Source organism: Pan troglodytes, chromosome 8, assembly GCF_028858775.2.
Source record: "Pan troglodytes isolate AG18354 chromosome 8, NHGRI_mPanTro3-v2.0_pri, whole genome shotgun sequence".
Taxonomy (NCBI): domain Eukaryota; kingdom Metazoa; phylum Chordata; class Mammalia; order Primates; family Hominidae; genus Pan; species Pan troglodytes.
Window position 1 is genome coordinate 102,011,683 of NC_072406.2, and position 17,944 is coordinate 102,029,626.

Below are 17,944 nucleotides of genomic sequence, written 5' to 3' on the forward strand. Positions count from 1 at the left end.
ATATTCTTTTTTCTTTGTCTTTTTCAGATTGGGTTAATTTGAAAGCCTTGTTTTCAAGGTCTGAAATTTTTTCTTCTACTTGTGGATTCTGTTGCTGAGACTTTTCAGTGCATTTTGCATTTCTGTGTGTCCTTCATTTCCAGAAGTTGTTATTGTCTTTTATTTATTCTATCTATTTCACAGAAGTTTTTTTCTTTTCCTATCATATATCATTTTTTTTTAAATTTCATTACGTTGGACTTCACCTTTCTCTGGTGCTTCCTTAACTAGTTTAATAGTTGACCTTCTGAATTCTTTTTCTGGCAATTCAGAGATTTCTTCTTGGTTTGGACCCATTGCTGATGAGCTAGTGCGATGTTTTGTGGGGTGTTAATCTTGTTTTGTCATATTACCTGGATTGTTTTTTTCTGGTTCCTTCTCCTTTGAGTAGACTATGTCAGAGGGAAGATCAGGGGCTCAAGGGCTGCTCTTCAGATCTTTTGTCTCACGGGGATGCTCCCTTAATGTGGTGCTCTCCTCCTTCCCCTTGGGATGTGGTTTCCTGAGAGCCGAACTGCAGTGGTTGTTATTTCTCTTCTGGATCTAACCACCCAGCAGAGCTGCTGGGCTCCAGGCTGCTACTGGAGAGTGTCTGCACAATGTCCTGTGATGTGAACCATCTTTAGGTCTCTCAGGCATGGATACCAGCCACCTACGGTGGAGGTGGCAGGGGAGTGAAGTGAAGTCTGTGAGAGTTCTTGGTTGTGGTTTTGTTTATTGTGCGTTTTATGTTGGTTGGCCTCCAGCCGGGAGGTGGCACTTGCAAGAGAGCATCAGCTCTGGTAGTATAGGAAGGATCAGGCGGTGGGTGGGGCCAAAGAGCTCCCAGGATATTATGTCTTTTGTCGTCAGCTACCAGGGTAGGTAGAGAAAGACCATCAGGTTGGGGAAAGGTTAGGTCTATCTGAGCTCAGACTTTCCTTGGGTGGGGCTTGCTGTGGCTGCTGTTGGGTATGTGGGTGTGGTTCTCAGGCCAATGGAGTTATGTTTCCAGAGATATTATGGCTGCCTCTGCTGTCATGCAGGTCTCCAGGGAAGTGGGAGAGAACCAGCAGTTTTAGGCCTTACCCAGCTCCCACGCAGCCCAAAAGGCCAGTCTCACTCCTACTGTGCCCTCTCAATAGCACTGAGTTTATTTCCAGTCAGCAAGTGAACAGGGCTGAGAACTTGCCCCAGGCTACCAGCCTCCCAGCTGAGAAAGCAAGCAGGGCTTCCATGTTTTGTGCTTCCCCACCTGCCGCAGCTTCTGTGCTGTGTCTGCACTCCCTATTCACCCTCCTATGCCAAGTTCTGTCCAGGAAACTTTGTGTTTGGTCAAAATAGTTACAGAGTTCAGCGGGAAGTTTCCTTCTCCCTGTGGGCTTTTCCCAGTTCCTCTGGCAGCCCTCCCCAAGGACTCCTGTGAGACCAAGCAGAAATGGCTTCCCTGGGGACCAAGCGTGCCCACAGGGCTCTTCCTGCTGCCTCTTCTACACCTGTATTTCACTTGGCTGTCTAAATTTGTCTCAGCTCCAGGTAAGGTCACATCCTTCTTCTGTGATCTGGACCTTCAGGTTCCCCATTGAGGGTGTGTGTTTGGGGGCAGATGATCCTTCTTTCACACTTTGGGCACTCACAGTGTTTTGGCTGTCTCCAGGCGTCTGCAGCAGCAATCTGCTTCCTTCAAAGGATCCGTGGATCCTCTGGGCTTTCCTGGTATGTTCCTGTGGTAGTTCTTGGAGCAAAAATTCATTATGTGAATCTCCACATGCTGCTCTGTCTGAGTGGGAGCTGCAGGTTAGTCCTGCCTCCTATCCACCATTTCTTTTTCTAGTGTCCTGGCTAGTAACTTCTGAGTGGAATGAGGCATCATTTACATGTCTCTTCAACCTGAGGAGTAGACTCCTTCTGACCTTGCAGCTTCTTTTCTGAGCTCTTGCATTGAGACGGTGGCACCTGTGTACTGAGGCACTGTAAGGAGAACAGCTGCCTGCTGACTTGCTCAGCCTACAGAGTACTTGGTGCCCATTTTGACTTCCTGAACCTAAGTCTTGAACTAGCATAGCCTTTTCTAATTAATAGTACATACAATAAAAATGATTGCTTTTTGGCTGTAGTTAGCTAAAATTTCGTTAGTTAAGTATTTTCGTTCTAATACACATTTTAAATTTTCTCTTATTATACATTCCATGTAGATTAAGGGCATAAATCCAAGTAAAATAACAAGTGGACCCATGGTGTTGATTCAGCATGATTAAGTTCTATATAGAATCTTGAGACAAATTTAGAGGCCCAATTTCAGATACATAATTTCTGTGCAGTTTGTATACCAATTAGCAAGAAGATGATTGATGGTTGCGAGTCCTGTGAAACAGTAGTAGTTAGGTGGTATATGTCCTAGCGGTATATAGTTTAAGAAGGAAAATTTTATCCTAAGACTTAGCCCACTTGTATCATCACTCTATACGTCATTTATTTTGGGACTGTTCTTGCCCTAAGATGACAATTTGAAAAATTATTTGTCATTTCTTTAATTGGTATTTGTATTTATGTCACACAAAGGGCTTGAATTTTGTGTGTCCATCAGTGGCATGTTAAGCCCACTTTAGCCCATATGTGTTACTCAATGTTGTAAAACGTGCATTTTCTACTAAACAGTATCTATTTTGAGAGTTTGTCGGAGAAACTGATGCAGAACCAAGATGCCAGTTTTGTGTTTTTATTTCCTACATTGCTTCACTTATAACAATAATACATGATCCTCCAAATTTGCCTGATGTTTTTCAAACTGCATTTTCTAAAAGCAGATCTCTTCTGCGGGCTTTTTTTTGTTTTTTAAACTATGTATCTGTGAATACTTTTAGCTACATGTTATAAATAACAAAAACAATTAAAAAAAGAATTGTTGCTAGTGACAACTCTAACGTCAAGGAAATTTTGTTTAGATTGGGAAAATAAAACAGGTGTTTCAGTCCTACATCAAGTAATTTTATTACTCTTAGTCTTGACAGACATATTGATTCTTCATGAAAAATATAAATTCTTACCATTACTTTAGAAGACTTTTTCAATATGCTATTAAAATGTTCATAAAAAATTGACTATGAGTATCAGAACACCAAAAAGTCATACTTCAGATGTAATGTATATATCAGTTATTAGTCAGCTAAAGTTAAAACTCATTTTTGAAATTTTTAAGGGAAAAGAAAAGTAGATTTTAAATCTCAAGTGTTTCTCAAGTGTTTTGTGGAAATTTTAAGACAAGGTACTTATCTATGACCGATGATCCAGTAGACCAGGGGTCTGTTTATTAGACCACAGCCATGTCCATCCACTTACATGTTACCTATGGTTGCTTTCCTGCTATTCAGTAGTCCTTTCTTACCCTTGGGGGATAAATCCCAAGACCTCTAATGGACGCCTGAAATTGCAGATACTGAAACCTATGTATATTACATTTTTCCTATACAAACATACCAATGATAAATTTTAATTTATAAATTAGGCACAGTAAGAGATTAACAATAATAATAAAATAGAACAATTATAACAATATGCCAGCATCATTACTGTGGCACTTTGGGACCTTTATTAAGTAAGCACTGTGATAACTGATGGTCAATCTGATAATCCAGAGGGCTACTAAGGAACTAATGGGAAGTGTTCATAGTATGGATGATTCACATCCTGGGTTGGATGGCGTAGGATTTCAACACACTATTCAAATGGGGCACAACTTAAAACTTATACATTGTTTATTTCTAGAACTTTCTATTTAATATTTTCAGACTGTATTAAACCATGCTTTACCACGGGTAACTGAACCTACAGAAAGTGGAACCATGGATAAGCAGAGGAACAACTATATCTTGAAGATTGAGCCATTATCCATCGAAATTGGTTTGACAAACTTTTAAAAAGGATAACGACCTTTTTCCATCTATTTATTTATGTGTCTTCCAGAATATGTAATAAATAATAAAATGGACCTTTCACGCTACATGTATAACTCCTATAGTTGTATGTTTGCCTTGGGTGTATTTTCCCTCAAGATTATCAACTGTGTGTTTGACAAGTGAATATTAAGTAAATCTGTGACCTTTTTTTTTTTTTAAAGTTGAGCTCAGAAAGAAGCAGATCCTGGCAAAATCAGTTTTAATGAAGAGAAGATGGAGGAAAAAGCAGTGCCTGAGCGGGCACCGAAGGCACTCGAGGGCCCTGTGCTCTTTGGCAAGTATTGGCATTCACGGGAAGAAAGGAGGGTTAGATGAGAGTATACATAAGAAAGTTGCCTGTTAACACATAAAGTATCAAAATCAGATGGAAACTGCAGTCATCTCTTGGTTTCCTTGGTGCACTGGTTCCAGGACTCCAGCAAATGCCAAAACCTGTGGATGCTCAAGTCTCATATAAAAGGGTATATAGTATTTGGACATAACCTACACACATCCCGTTATATACTTTAATTCATCTCTAGATTATTTACAACACCAAATACAATATAAATGCGACGTGTAGTTGTTAATGCTGTGTTGTTTTAAAATTTACGTAGATTATTTAAAAAATATTTTTGATCCGTGGTTGGTTGGATGTATGGATGTGGAACCCGAGGACATGAAAGATGGACTGTACTTGACAGTTTGGCCTAGGGACAAGTCTGATTGTGTGTGTATTTGTATGTCTCTGACAGCACTTTCTGCCTCATTATAGGGAGAGTTGCACAGGAAGAAATTTGGATTTAGATTTAGATTTCTTACATTGCTAGCCGCTCATTGGTGATTTCTACTCTGGAAGATGTAAAAGGGCCTTTGGAAGATTATGTAGTTTACCTATATAGATTGCTCTTTTTACTTTATAGCAGTCTTACACAAGGAATTGTCCAATATTCATCACTAATCTGGAGCTTTTTCTAACTCAGTGGTTCTTAATCTTATTTACACAATAAAGTTGCCTACAAGTCTTAAAAAAAATACTAAGCCTGATTCTATCCTACACCCTCTGACTCAGTTGGTCTGGGGAGGGGGTAGGTATTAGATTATTTACAAGCACCACTCTGATCCTAATGTGCCTCCAGGCTTCAGAGCATTCGCCAACTGCTAACATTGTGAAGTTATGATTGTCCACCAGATGGAGACAAAGCACTTCTCAATGAAAAAGACCCCAGACAAAACCCATTCTCCGGCCTTACATATGCAACTCCAATTTATGTAATATACTAAACAGGGCAAAAATGTGGAAAGATAGGTAAAATTGTCTTTGGTACTGTTGCTTGCCAACCAAATAAATTCTTGCCACCAGTGGGGAAGATTACAGGAACTAATTAAAAAATAACACATGGCCAAAAATATATTTTTTCATCCAGTTACCTGAATTAGCATGTACAAATATTTTCAAACCTTTTCCTAGTTTACTTTGATAAAATAGACCATATAAATGAGAAGTGTAATATTGTTCATATATTATAGAGTGGAAAATTTTGAAATAAGATCACTCCAAGAATTATGCAAATGGAAATCAACGTCAGCACAAGTAAATTAGCGTAAGATGTGTTGCTCACAGGATTTTAGGAAATCTGCAGATGCAATAATGTGGTTTTGATTTTTTCTTAAGTCTGAAGTACTTGATTGGCAACTCCCACTTTCATTTCTTTCATCTCATTTGTCTAGGTCTGTCATAGAAGCTGTAAAACTACAAACTCCGTCTCTCTGTTCCCTTGTAGGGAGAGATGGTCAATGAGATGTAAGTGAAATCACTAAAGAGGACTTCCCTTCCTGAATAAAATGACAATACCTCAGTACAAGAAATGTCTTTTTCCCTTGTCCCTCCACTCCCGACCTCTTGCTACTATCTTCGGAGACATGAAACTTAGAAGTGGAGCAGCCACCACTGTCCATGGGATGACAAGTGTGAGGACAAAAGCCAGTGTAACAAAGAAGGGCAGAATGGACAGGTGAGAGCAGCCTGGGTCCCTCTTTTATGGCAACTCTGAGCAGTTGCTATGCTGACGGGGGACTGCCTATGTTTGCACTTGCTATGAGGGGAAAAGCAACTGTTGATCAGGCTTCCTACTGTTCTCAGATAAATTTTATTCCTAACTGATCCATCACTGAGAAGTTACTATATTGGCATATAGACCATAAATATATTTATAATGTTGACTTTAGACATTATCCTTTCTAAAGAAGCCCTGTGGGCTTTAGACAAAGCTAAGACTTTAGAAGTTTAAGCTTCTTTGTTGTTATTTCTAAAAAGCATGTATTAAGTGCCTAAATTGTCAATACCAGGCAATCTGCCAAGTGTTCATGCCCTAACAACATTTCCTGAGCCAAAGGCACAGTTTGACATAACACCTGATTATGGGGTGAATATTTTCAACAGAATTGTGCTAGAAAATCCAGGCTGTCTGTTGTTCTACTTGACGCAGGCTGTGATTTCTTCAGGGTAGGCACCAGGTCAGAGCAAATACATCACTAGAAACAATAAATGAAATAGCAACAGACAACAAGGTGTTTGCATTATGACAGGCCAAATTTGATCTAAAGGGTAAACAACAAACAAAGGTATCTAATTGGAAAAAGAACTGAGAAAGGGTAAGAGTTTCACATTTTGAAAAGAAGATTGGTAATTTGTTATTTGATGGTGAGGATATTCAGGAATGTTGCTATTCTGTGGTTCACAGCAGGAGAATTTCATGGAAGAGGATTTCCATGAGCTCACAGGCTGTTTAAAGAACTGGAGAGAACTGAATTGGCAAATGGGGGAAAATATTAGCTTGGTGCAAAAGTAATTGCAGTTTTTGCCTTTACTTGCAATATGTTATAGGCACGTGATTCTGCCTTGGAAGGTCATAAAGAAAAAGGTTGGCCTTCCCTGGAGCAAAACATAGAAATATGTCCCCTGGGGCCGTGTCATATGCCAGTCCTGTAAGCAGCATGGGGGACAGTGATGGTCTACTTAGGTAAGGCAAAAGTGATTGACTGAGAAGTAGAAGGAAGTAAATCTCATTAAATGTTGAATTTCATTGGGGTCTGTTTCTGACACACTTCTTACTTTTATGCCTTTAACTATGTGCTGGATAACTTTCAGATTTTTATTTCTAAACTGTCTTAGTCTGTTTATGTTGCTGTAGAGGAATATCTGAGACTGGGTCATTTATAAAGGAAAGAGCTTTACTTGGCTTGTGGTTCTTCAGGCTGTACAAGAAGCATAGTACCTGCATCTACTTCTGGTAAGGGCTTCAGGCTGCTTCCAACCAAGGCAGAAGGTGAAGGGGAGCTTCTGTGTGCAGAGATAACATGGTGAAAAAGGAAGCGAGAGAGAGAGTGGGGAGGTGCCAGACTCTTTTTAACAACCAGCTCTGGCAGGAACTAATAGAGCTAGCACTAGAACTCACTCATTACTGTGAGGACAGGCTGCAAGACATTATTGAGGGATCTGCCCATGACCCAAACACCTCCCATTAATGGCCTCTCCTCCAACATTGGGGATCAAATTTCAACATGAAGTTTGGAGAAGTCAAATATCCAAACCATAGCACAAACCTAATCTTCCAAATTTTCCAGCGTTCTCTCCCTGGATTTTTGCAGTTACTTCTAATTCACCATATCTGCAAATAAACTCATTAAAGTGTCTTTTCTTCCTGTACATTATGTTTCTCATTCTGTATTTTTGACAACTATTTATTGAGTGCCTACACTGTGCCACTCAGTGTGCTAGGGCTGGGGATACAAGGGTGAGCAAGACCAGACACAGTTCTACCCCACCGTGTTTTTGGTCTAGAGGAGTAGACTGCTGCTAAACAAGTAAGCACACAAATATTAACGTATTTTGATGTGTGATAATGAAGGAACAGACTTGAGCTGAGAGTCAACAGGGAAACTTCATGTTTTAATTTGGCAGACTTTTTATCTACCTAGTCACCCATACTAGAAAACTGGGTGTCATCCTTTCCTTTCTCTCTCTCTTAGCAGTCACATAAAACCAACCACCACATATTGCCTAATTGACCTCCTAAATATTTTTCAAACCTATCTTCCCTTTCCTTTCCTCATTATCTTAGTTGAGACTGTCACCATCTTCTATATGGACCATGCATTACTCTTCGATGCCAAGCCTCATATACTTTCCCCTCTTTCCTTTACTCCAACCTCCATCCTTTTCCATACTGCTTCCAGGCAGCTTTATCCAAAAGTCATGTCTCAATTTTTTTTTTTTGAAATGGAGTCTCACTCTTCAACTCTTCGTCACCTAGGCTGGAGTGCAGTGGTGCGATCTCGGCTTACTGCAACTTCTGCCTACCGGGTTCAAGCGATCGTCCCACCTCAGCCTCCCCAGTAGCTGGGATTATAAGCGTGTGCCACCATGTCCAGCTAATTTCTGTATTCTTAGTAGAGACAGGGTTGGCCAGGCTGGCCTTGAACTCCTGACCTCAAGTCATCCACCTACCTCGGCCTCCCAAAATGCTGGGATTACAGGCATGAGCCACCGCTTCTGGCCATGTCTCAAATTTTTATATCCAAACTATCTTAGTGCATTTGCATTGCCATAAGGGAATATCTGAGACTGGGTAATTTAATAAGGAAAAGAACCATTTCACTTTCCTGGCTAAAGCTTTTCTAGTGATTTAGTGTTTTATGTTGTAAAGTTACTCTAGATTTTTAGCTTAGTTGTCGTTTTCTTCTTCCTCTTGAACTTTACATTTGAGCAACATCAACCTATTCATAGTTTCTTGAGCACGCTATGGCATTTCATGATTCTGAGCCTTTGATCATTCTGTACGGTCCCTGTAGATCCACTTTCTTCTTTCATCTTTGTTTAACTCCCACTTTACTTCTGTCTCACATGCCTTTTCTGTGCTCATAGTGGTTCTTATTTACCCCATTATAGCACTCAGCACATGTGGAGGAAAAGTTAAATATTAAATTTGAACTCAATTGAACGTGGACACAAATAGTAGTCACCAAGTCCTGGAACAGGTTGTGTGAGCCCCTTGAGGCATTCATTCAGCACTGTTTCAGAGAAATCTCTATTTCAATCTATTCCTATATGTTAGTTATCGAAAAACAACAAACAATCGCAAAAACAAGTTGACCTTTTTGTGCTCCTTGAGCCAAGTCGTGAAGGGCCCTCATGACTGGGCCTCATGCCAAACAACTCATTACAAAAAGAGCTAGGGTCCCAGACCATGCTGAATCTTCATGAGACCTCTCCTCGTCTGTGCATGGATGGGTGGCTGACTCTGGAGCCCAGGCTGTTGCTTCCCAGTCTGGTGATGATTCCTCCATAGTCTGGTGAATGTGTATCTATATGTTTTCCCTTCTCCCCTTCCCATTGCAATTAGCTTATTATATCAATTTGCTTATTATATCATTTGCTTATTGTATCTGCATTGCCATTTATGTGGGATAAAGGTTGTTTACCCTCAAAGGTATTGTGTGTGTGCCTTTTCTTTTCTCTTCACGCATCTCCTGCACAGAATAGCACATTACACTATATTTGTATATTTCACATTTGACTCCTTTTCTGAATGAGTGCACATTAAGGAGGGAGACCTTTATGTCCAGCACTATGCTTGGCAAATGGAATTTGTAATGAAGCCCATTATTGAATGGAATTGGAAGTGAAGAGATAGTTTACTTGGAAAGGAAAGTATTTTGATGCCTATGACAAGAAAGCAATGGATGATTTAAAGTTTGATTGTCCAGTTGGCACCAAAAGTTAACAGCACAAATGTTACAACTTCCTTAAACAGACGTACATTCTCATCAGCGCACATCCACCTGATCCACTAAATTGTGAACATGTGCAGAGTATTATATTTAAGGTAACACTGATCAGTTATACCTTCCAATTTCAAAAGGAAATCACTCATTTTACCCTAATGTGTGGTCAGGATTATTGTGGTAATGGCTGTTTGATCCTGAGTCAGTCCATGATAGCACACCTGAGAGTATGATTTATGGGCTGAGTTTTTACAGTTCAAACTGAGAGTGAGAAATAGTCTCTTGATAGCAATACACTGAAAGCATAGATGCTACAACAGCTTCTAAGATGGAGTGTTTATGGACCCAGGTGTTTGGACAGTGGGATAAGTGCAGCTGTATTTGAGACATACCTATATGAAACATTTTTTGTTGTTTATCTGAAATTCAAATTTAATTGGACATCTGGTGTTTTATCTGGCAAGTCGACATAAAATTGACTAGAAAAAACATATCCCAAATTAGGGGCTGCTTGATGTGCTAGGAATAAATACTGTTTTTAATACAGAAAAACTTTTTTAGTTACAGCTATGCATCTCTCTTAGCTGCTATCTCTTTATGAAGTGAGAGTTTCAGATTCGATCATTTTTATTTTTAGATTTTGCTCAGCTTCACAAGCTTTGAGCAAATAAAATTTTACGAGAAAGACCAATATATAAAACAGATAAGAGCTGAGTTACTTATTAAAGTTGAGTATAGGTCCTTCCCCACCCCAACGTCGAATAATGGAGCACGACCTAAAAACTCCTAGATTTCATGATTTCTAAAATTCCTTCTACTTGTAACAGTCTGTGAGTCCAAATGAACTCATTTCATAGGGAGAAATAATCTAGTTTGTGGTTAGTCATAGCCTGTTCTTTCCTATTTATAGTTGAAAAGGCTAGAGAGAGAAGGAAAGAAAAGTATTATTACCAATGAAGGTGGCATTTAGGAAGGATAAAATGGACTTACTATCTTCATTTATTCAACAGACATTTGTTGAGCAGTCTCTAAAGACAAGGTAATATACTATGTACTTTGAAGAGAGAATATTAATAGCAATTTTTAGAATGACCTCTTAATTTAGTTGGTGAGCTAAAATTTGTGCACAGGTAATTGTATCTGCTATTTTGTGAGGTTTACTATGTACTGGGTATTTTACTGCTTACAACGTTATAAAATATTTGCCTGAACATTGGTCCCACTCACAGTTCCTGTTCCTTTGCATTTGTTCTCATTGAAGCCTTACTTCCTTTCAGATTTTTTTTCCTAAAACTTACAAGGAAACAATTCCTCTACATCTCATTTTTATCTCTGAATCTGTCTTGGTGATATAGGACATTTCTCTTTATTAGAAGCCCTGTCTTTGTTCAACTTTAGGATGATGAAGTCATAACAAGTTTTTCTCAAATATGCATTACTGAGACTCAATCTCCTCCAACAGTGTGATGTGTCCTCAGGTTGGCAGTCCAAGAGGTAATTTTAAACATCACTCTTATTTTCACCCAATCACATGCTGAGGCTGTTACCAGGCCTGCCATTTCTTGCTCTGCAGGAGTCCCCATATTTTCTCCTTTCTTCTTCTGCCATGCCTAATTTCTCATCTAAGTTCTGGTTGTTTAACACCTACCTTATTGCTATTTTCTTTTATCCTTCCCTTTAATATTTTACATGACTCAGCATAGGTTCTCCTTAGGAACCCCTAGACTCATAGCAAAGCTGTTTGAACCCACTGCTTTGTCTTTGTGTTCCTGCCACTGACAATTCTGAGGTGCACGTTTGAACAAATATCAACATTTTGAGACAGCTTTAAAAGATCAGTTATTTTTCATTCTCTTTTGGTTTTTAAAAAAGGTTTTTCTGAAGATGTCAGACAGATGATGGCATAGGAAGCTGAACCACACATTCCTCCACAGAAACACTGATAAAAGAATGATGTTGATACAAAAATACCTTGAAGAAATTCAGAACCCAACTAAAAAGCAGAAGCACTCGACAGGAGCATAAACAGAGAGCAGTAACATTTATCTGGTTAAGAAGAGCAATTTCACGTTACCCACATCAGTTACTTCTGCAAACTGCCTTAGCTAAACACTGAGAAGATACCTCAGCCCAAGATTTCTCCTGTGGGGCAGGGGATTTGTTTGGAGGGTGAGCCTGGCTGTTTGGCCTTCTGGCCTCTCAGAGCACCCTCTATAAGGCCAGTTTTCATTTTGCATCAGAGTAAGCACTGGATGATCTGTAGAGCCTGGTTCCCTGAGAGAGTGAGCCCTTTACACCTGATACTGCTCTTTAAGATTAGGAATAGGCACAGAACTGATATTTTTCCTCCACAAAGGAGGGAAGGAAGTGAAGGGGGTCTATCTGCAGCATCTCAGGTTGCCCTCTATGGAGCTGGTTTCCATCTCTTCATAGCAAATCCTGAATGTGACAGATCTCAGCCTCCTGGGACAATTAGTAACTAAGAAAAGGGGCTGGCATCTCTTAAAGCCAGAACTATTCTGTTTATTGGGAAAAACCATAAACGAGGCTTTTCCTTTAGGTGGGAGGGAAGGGAGTGAAGAGACCCTTGCTTTAGTCTTGCAATGCACTCCCTCAGTGGTCAGTCACCATGTTGCTTCAAATTAAGCACTCAAATTAAGCTCTCGCCCGATCAAAATTTGTCCATAAAGACTGAGAGAAGTATCTGCTTCTTCAAATATTTAGACAACAATGCAAACCTATAAGAAATGTGAAGAATCAGGAAAATATGACAATCAAAGGAACAAAGTGAATCTCTAGTAACCAATCCAAAAGAAATGGAGATCTGTGAATTACATGATAAATAATTCAAAAATACTCATCTTACAGAAGGTCAGTGAGTTACAAGAGAACACAGATAAACTACTAAATGAAATCAGGAAAACAAGTAATAAACAAAAGAAGAAGTTCAAGAGAAAAGATAGAAACAATGCAAAGAACCAAACAGAAATTCTGCAGCTGAAGACAATGACTGAACTAAAAATTCACTAGTGAGATTCAAAAGCAGACTTGATCAAGCAGAAGAAATAATCAGTGAACAAGACAGGTCATTTGAAATTATCCAGTCAGAGGAGCAAAAAGAAAAAGAGTGAAGAAAGCCAAAGAGACTTATGGGATACCATCAGGTGAACCAATATGAGTATTAAGAGAGTCCTAGAGGGTGAAGAGAGAAAGGGGAAAAAAACCTGTCCAAAGGAATAATGGCTGAAAATCCTGAATTTTATTGTATATATGTGTATACATATGTATATAAAAATACACACACATGGCTGGGCACAATGGCTCACGCCTGTAATCCCAGCACCTTGGGAGGCCGAGGTGGGCAGATCACGAGGTCAGGAGATCGAGACCATCCTGGCTAACACGGTGAAACCCCGTCTCTACTAAAAATACAAAAAATTAGCCAGGCATGGTGGCGGGCGCCTGTAGTCCCAGCTACTTGGGAGGCTGAGGCAGGAGAATGGCATGAACCCAGGAAGAAGAGCTTGCAGTGAGCCGAGATTGTGCCACTGCACTCCAGCCTGAGCGACAGAGCGAGACTCTGTGTCAAAAAAAAAAAATAAATAAACACACACAGGCATACGTTGGAGATATTGCAGGTTTGGTTCCAAACTATCACAAGAGGTGAATATTGTAATAAAAAAAGTTATACAAATTTTTCATTTTCCCAGTGCATATAAAAATTATGTTTACACTATACTGTAGTATATTAAATATACAGCAGCATTATGTCAAAAAAATATGTATACTCTAATTAAAATAATTTATTGCCAAAAATTGCTAATGATTATCTGAGCCTTCAATGAGTTGTCATTTCTTTGCTGGTGGAGGGTCTTGCCTGGATTTTGATGGTTGCTGATAGATCAGGGTGGTGATTGCTGAAGGTTGTGGTGGCTGTGGAAATTTCTTAAAATAAGACAGCGATGAATTCTACTGCATCAGTTGACTCTTCCTTTCATGAAAGATTTCCCTGTAGCATGCAATACTGTTTAATAGTATTATACCTACAAAACTGCTTCCCAAATTGAAGTCAATCCTCTCCAAACCAGCTGCTTGCTTCATTGACTAAGTTTATGTAATATTCTAAATCCTGTGCTGTCACTTTAACAATGTTCCTGGCATCTTTACCAGGAGTAGATTTTATCTCGATAAATTGCTTTCTTTGCTTATTCATAAGAGGTAACTCTTTCTCTGTTTAAATTTTATCATGAGATTGTAGCAATTCAGTCACATCTTCAGGACCCACTTTTAATTCTAGTTCTCTTGCTATTTCTGCCACATCTGCAGTTACTTTCTCCACTGAAGTCTTGAACCTGTCAAGATGATCCATGAGGGTGGGAATTTACTTCTTTCAAACTCATTTATTTTGGTATTTTGACCTCCTCCAATGAATCATGAAAATTATTATTATTGTTATTTTGAGACAGGGTCGCACTCTGTTGCTGGTGCTGGAGTGCAGTGGCGTGATCTCAGCTCACTGCAACCTCAACCCCCCAGGCTCAGGTGATCCTCCCACCTCAGCCTCCTGAGTAGCTGTGACTACAGGCACACACAACCACACCCAGCTAATTTTTGTATCTTTTGTAGAGAAGGGGTTTCACCATGTTGCCCAGGCTGCTCCCAAACACCTAAGCGCAAGGTATCTGCCCACCTTGGCCTTCCAAAGTGCTAGGATTGCAGGCGTGAACCACTGCACCCAGCTGTGAATATTCTTAATGTCATTTAGAATGGTGAATCTTTTCTAGAATGTTTTCAATTTACTTTGCCCAGACCCATTAGAGGGATCACCATTTGGGGCACCTGCAATCCTACTAAATGTATTTCTTAAATATTAAGACTTGAAAGTCAAAATTACTCCTTTATCCATGGGTTGCAGAACGGATGTTTTGCTAGCAGGCACAAAAACAACATTAGTCTTTTTGTACATCTCTGCCAGAACTCTTGGGTGACCAGGTGCATTGTCAATGAACAGTAATATGTTGACATGAATCTTTTTTCTGAGAAGCAGGTCACGATGGTTAGCTTAAAATATTCAGTAAACCATGCTGTAAACAGGTGAGCCATTATCCAGGCTTTGTTATCCCATTTATAGAGGCAGAGCAGGTTTAGCATAATTTAAGTTTAAGGGCACTAGGATTTTCAGAATGATAAATGAGCACTGGATTCAACTTAAAGTCACCAGCTGCATTAGCCTCTAACAAGAGAGTCAGTCTTTCCTTTGAAGCTTTGAAGCCAGGAATTGTCTTCTCCTCTCTAGCTGTGAAAGTCCTAGATGGCATCTTCTTCCAATAGAAGGCGGTTTCATCTATACTGATAATATGTTGTTTAGTGTAGACATCTTCAATTATCTTAACTAGATCTTCGGGATAACCTGCTGAGCTCCCATGTCAGGACTTGCTGCTTCACCTTTTATTTTTACGTTAGGGAGATAACTTTTTCTTTAAGTCTCATGAACTAACTTCAGCTACCTTCAAACTTTTCTTCTGAAGCATCCTTACCTCTCTTAGCCTTCACAGAATTGAAGAGAGTTAAGTTCTTGCTCTGGATTAGGGTTTAGTTTAAGGGAGAATTGTGGATGGTTTGATCTGCTATCTAGAGCACTAAAGCTTTCTTCATATGTGCAGTAAGGCTGTTTCACTTTCTTATTTGTGTGTTCACTAGAGTAGCACTTTTAATTTCCTTAAACTACTTTTCCTCTACATTCACAACTTAGCTAACTAAATATAGCCCAAGAGATCTATATTTTGGCCTATCTGGACTTTTGACATGCCTTCCTCACTAAGCTTAACCATTTCTACCTTTTGATTTAAAGTGAGAGATGTGTGTCTCTCCCTTTCACTTGAACACTTATAGGCCATTGTAATTTTATTAATTGGCCTAATTTCAATATTGATGTATCTCAGGGAATAGGGAGGTCTGAGGAGAGGGAGAGAGATGGAGTAACGGTCAGTTGGTGGAGCAGTCAGAATGCATACAACATTTATTGATTAACTTCACCGTCTTATGTGGATGTAGCTTATGTCGCCCCAAAATAAAAGCAACAGTAACATCAAAGATCACTGATCATAGATTAGCACAACAGATATTATAATAATAATGAAGAGGTTTGAAATATCGTGAGAATTGCCAAAACGTGACATAGAGACATTAAGTGAGCATATGCTGCTTGGAAAATGTTGCCAATAAATTTCCTCAACTCATGGTTGCCACAAATCTTCAATTTGTAAAAAAATGCAGTATCTGTGAAGCACAATAAAGCAATGCACAATAAAACAAGATATACCTGTATATGTATACACACACATACAGACACTATTTATTAAGAATGTATTCATCCTTAAAAAAGAAGGAAATCTTGTCATTTGTGACAACATGGATGAACTTGAAGGACATTAGACTAAGTGAAATAAGCCAGACACAAAAAGACAAATACCATATGATCTCACTTATAAGTGAAATATAAAAAAGTTGAACTCTTACAGTTACAGAGTAGAATGGTGGGTTACAAGGGCAGGCGATGGAGCAGAGGGGATTGGGGAAATGTTGGTCAAAGGATACAAAATTTCAGGTATGCAGGATGAATAAATTCTAAAGACCTAGATACAGTGTGGTGACTATAGTTAATAATATTGTATTGTGTCCTTGAAATTTCCTAAGACAGTAGATAATTGTTTTCACTAGAAAAAAAGAAGAAAGGTAACTATGTGAGATGATGGATATGTTAATTAGCTTGGTTGTAGTAAACTTCGCTATGTTTTTGTGTATCAAAACATCATATTGTGCACCTTAAATAAGTACATGTACAATTTTAATTTTCCAATTATACTTCAATAGAGCTGAAAAAAATTTAAAAATTTTTATTTTTTCATGTATTACAAAATAATATATTAATTATAGAAATTTAAATATATATTAATTTTTTAAAAAGTAAAAGAAAGTAATCTGTAATCCTACCTCACCAGGGGGGCAGAAGAGAAGTAAAACATTTAAGGTATATCCTCTTGAAACTTTTCCTATACCTGAATATATATTTTTTCCTTCAACAAAAATAGAAGCAAATGTACATACCAGTTTGCAGCTTACATTTTAATTTAACAATAAATAGTGATTATCTTTCCATTTTATTACATGTATTCCCACATAGTCTTTAATAACTATGTACTCTTCCATCATAGAGATGTACTATATAATTTATTTACCCCGCCACATTTTTTGGTCATCTAGGTTTCCCAGGTTTACCCTATTAAAAACAACCCTCTACTGAACAGCATTGGAGCCACAGATTAACACACATCAGTGCTTTTCCCCTTAGACTTAATTAATAGAGAAAATCTTTACATTTATTTATAAACCCACTTTTATAGCCAGGCTTTACTCTGTGTTTTGTTCAATGTTTCTCATGCTAAAACTAATCAATTCCTTGTTCTCTCCCTGTTAACCATCTAAGACCTGCTTTATCTCCATGGCAGTCCCACTTTTCTCACTTTTAAACCACAGCTGTGCTAGCAGATTTTACTTGACGAATATGACTCATTTTTTCAATTCTATACGTGAAAGGAAAGAAGAGCTATTCATTCCTTTCTCTTTCCTATGTTAGTGTTACTTCAGTCTCTCTCTTAAGAGCAGAAGAGGATGAAACTAACCTGAGCATCACAGCAGTTCATGGAGGTTGAAACCTCTGCAACCACTATATAACTGACTATACACCCACCCACCCACACACCCCACAGAGACTCTCACACAGTCACATACAGAACTAAAGGAAGGAGAAAAGACTGAGAAAATGTCTGTGTGATGATTGTTACTATTTACATGGCCCAATCCCACTCACACTCACACCTCAGCTCCACTCACACCCCAGCTCCAAGTTGCCAATGATGCTTCCATATGGAGTTGAGTCTAGATCAAGCCCTATGAGGAGGCTAGTTCCTGTCTCTGGCTGTGAGAAGAAAGCTGGGCACTGAGCAGTGTCACTTCAGGAAGTCTCAAGGCTCATTTTATGTTATGATGTAAAAATTCTTTAGTGGAGGAAGAAGAAACTGAATTTTCAGAATGGACTCTGTGAAACCCTAGGATTCTACCTCATTATCTCAGGGGTTATTCCTTGTGGAGAGCAGCAGGCAATGATGCCTGAGGGAAATTGAGCTGGATCATCTTTTCTGCGG

General features: G+C 39.0%; 1 long non-coding RNA gene across 1 annotated transcript; it reads left to right on the forward strand.

Annotated features, from left to right (window-relative positions):
* Positions 1 to 15: 15 nt before the first annotated feature.
* Positions 16 to 13,347, forward strand: LOC134807076 (uncharacterized). The gene is made up of 2 exons (XR_010146655.1): positions 16 to 4,435; positions 5,738 to 13,347. It is a non-coding gene; the product is annotated as an uncharacterized LOC134807076 (long non-coding RNA).
* The last annotated feature ends 4,597 nt before the right edge of the window (positions 13,348 to 17,944 follow it).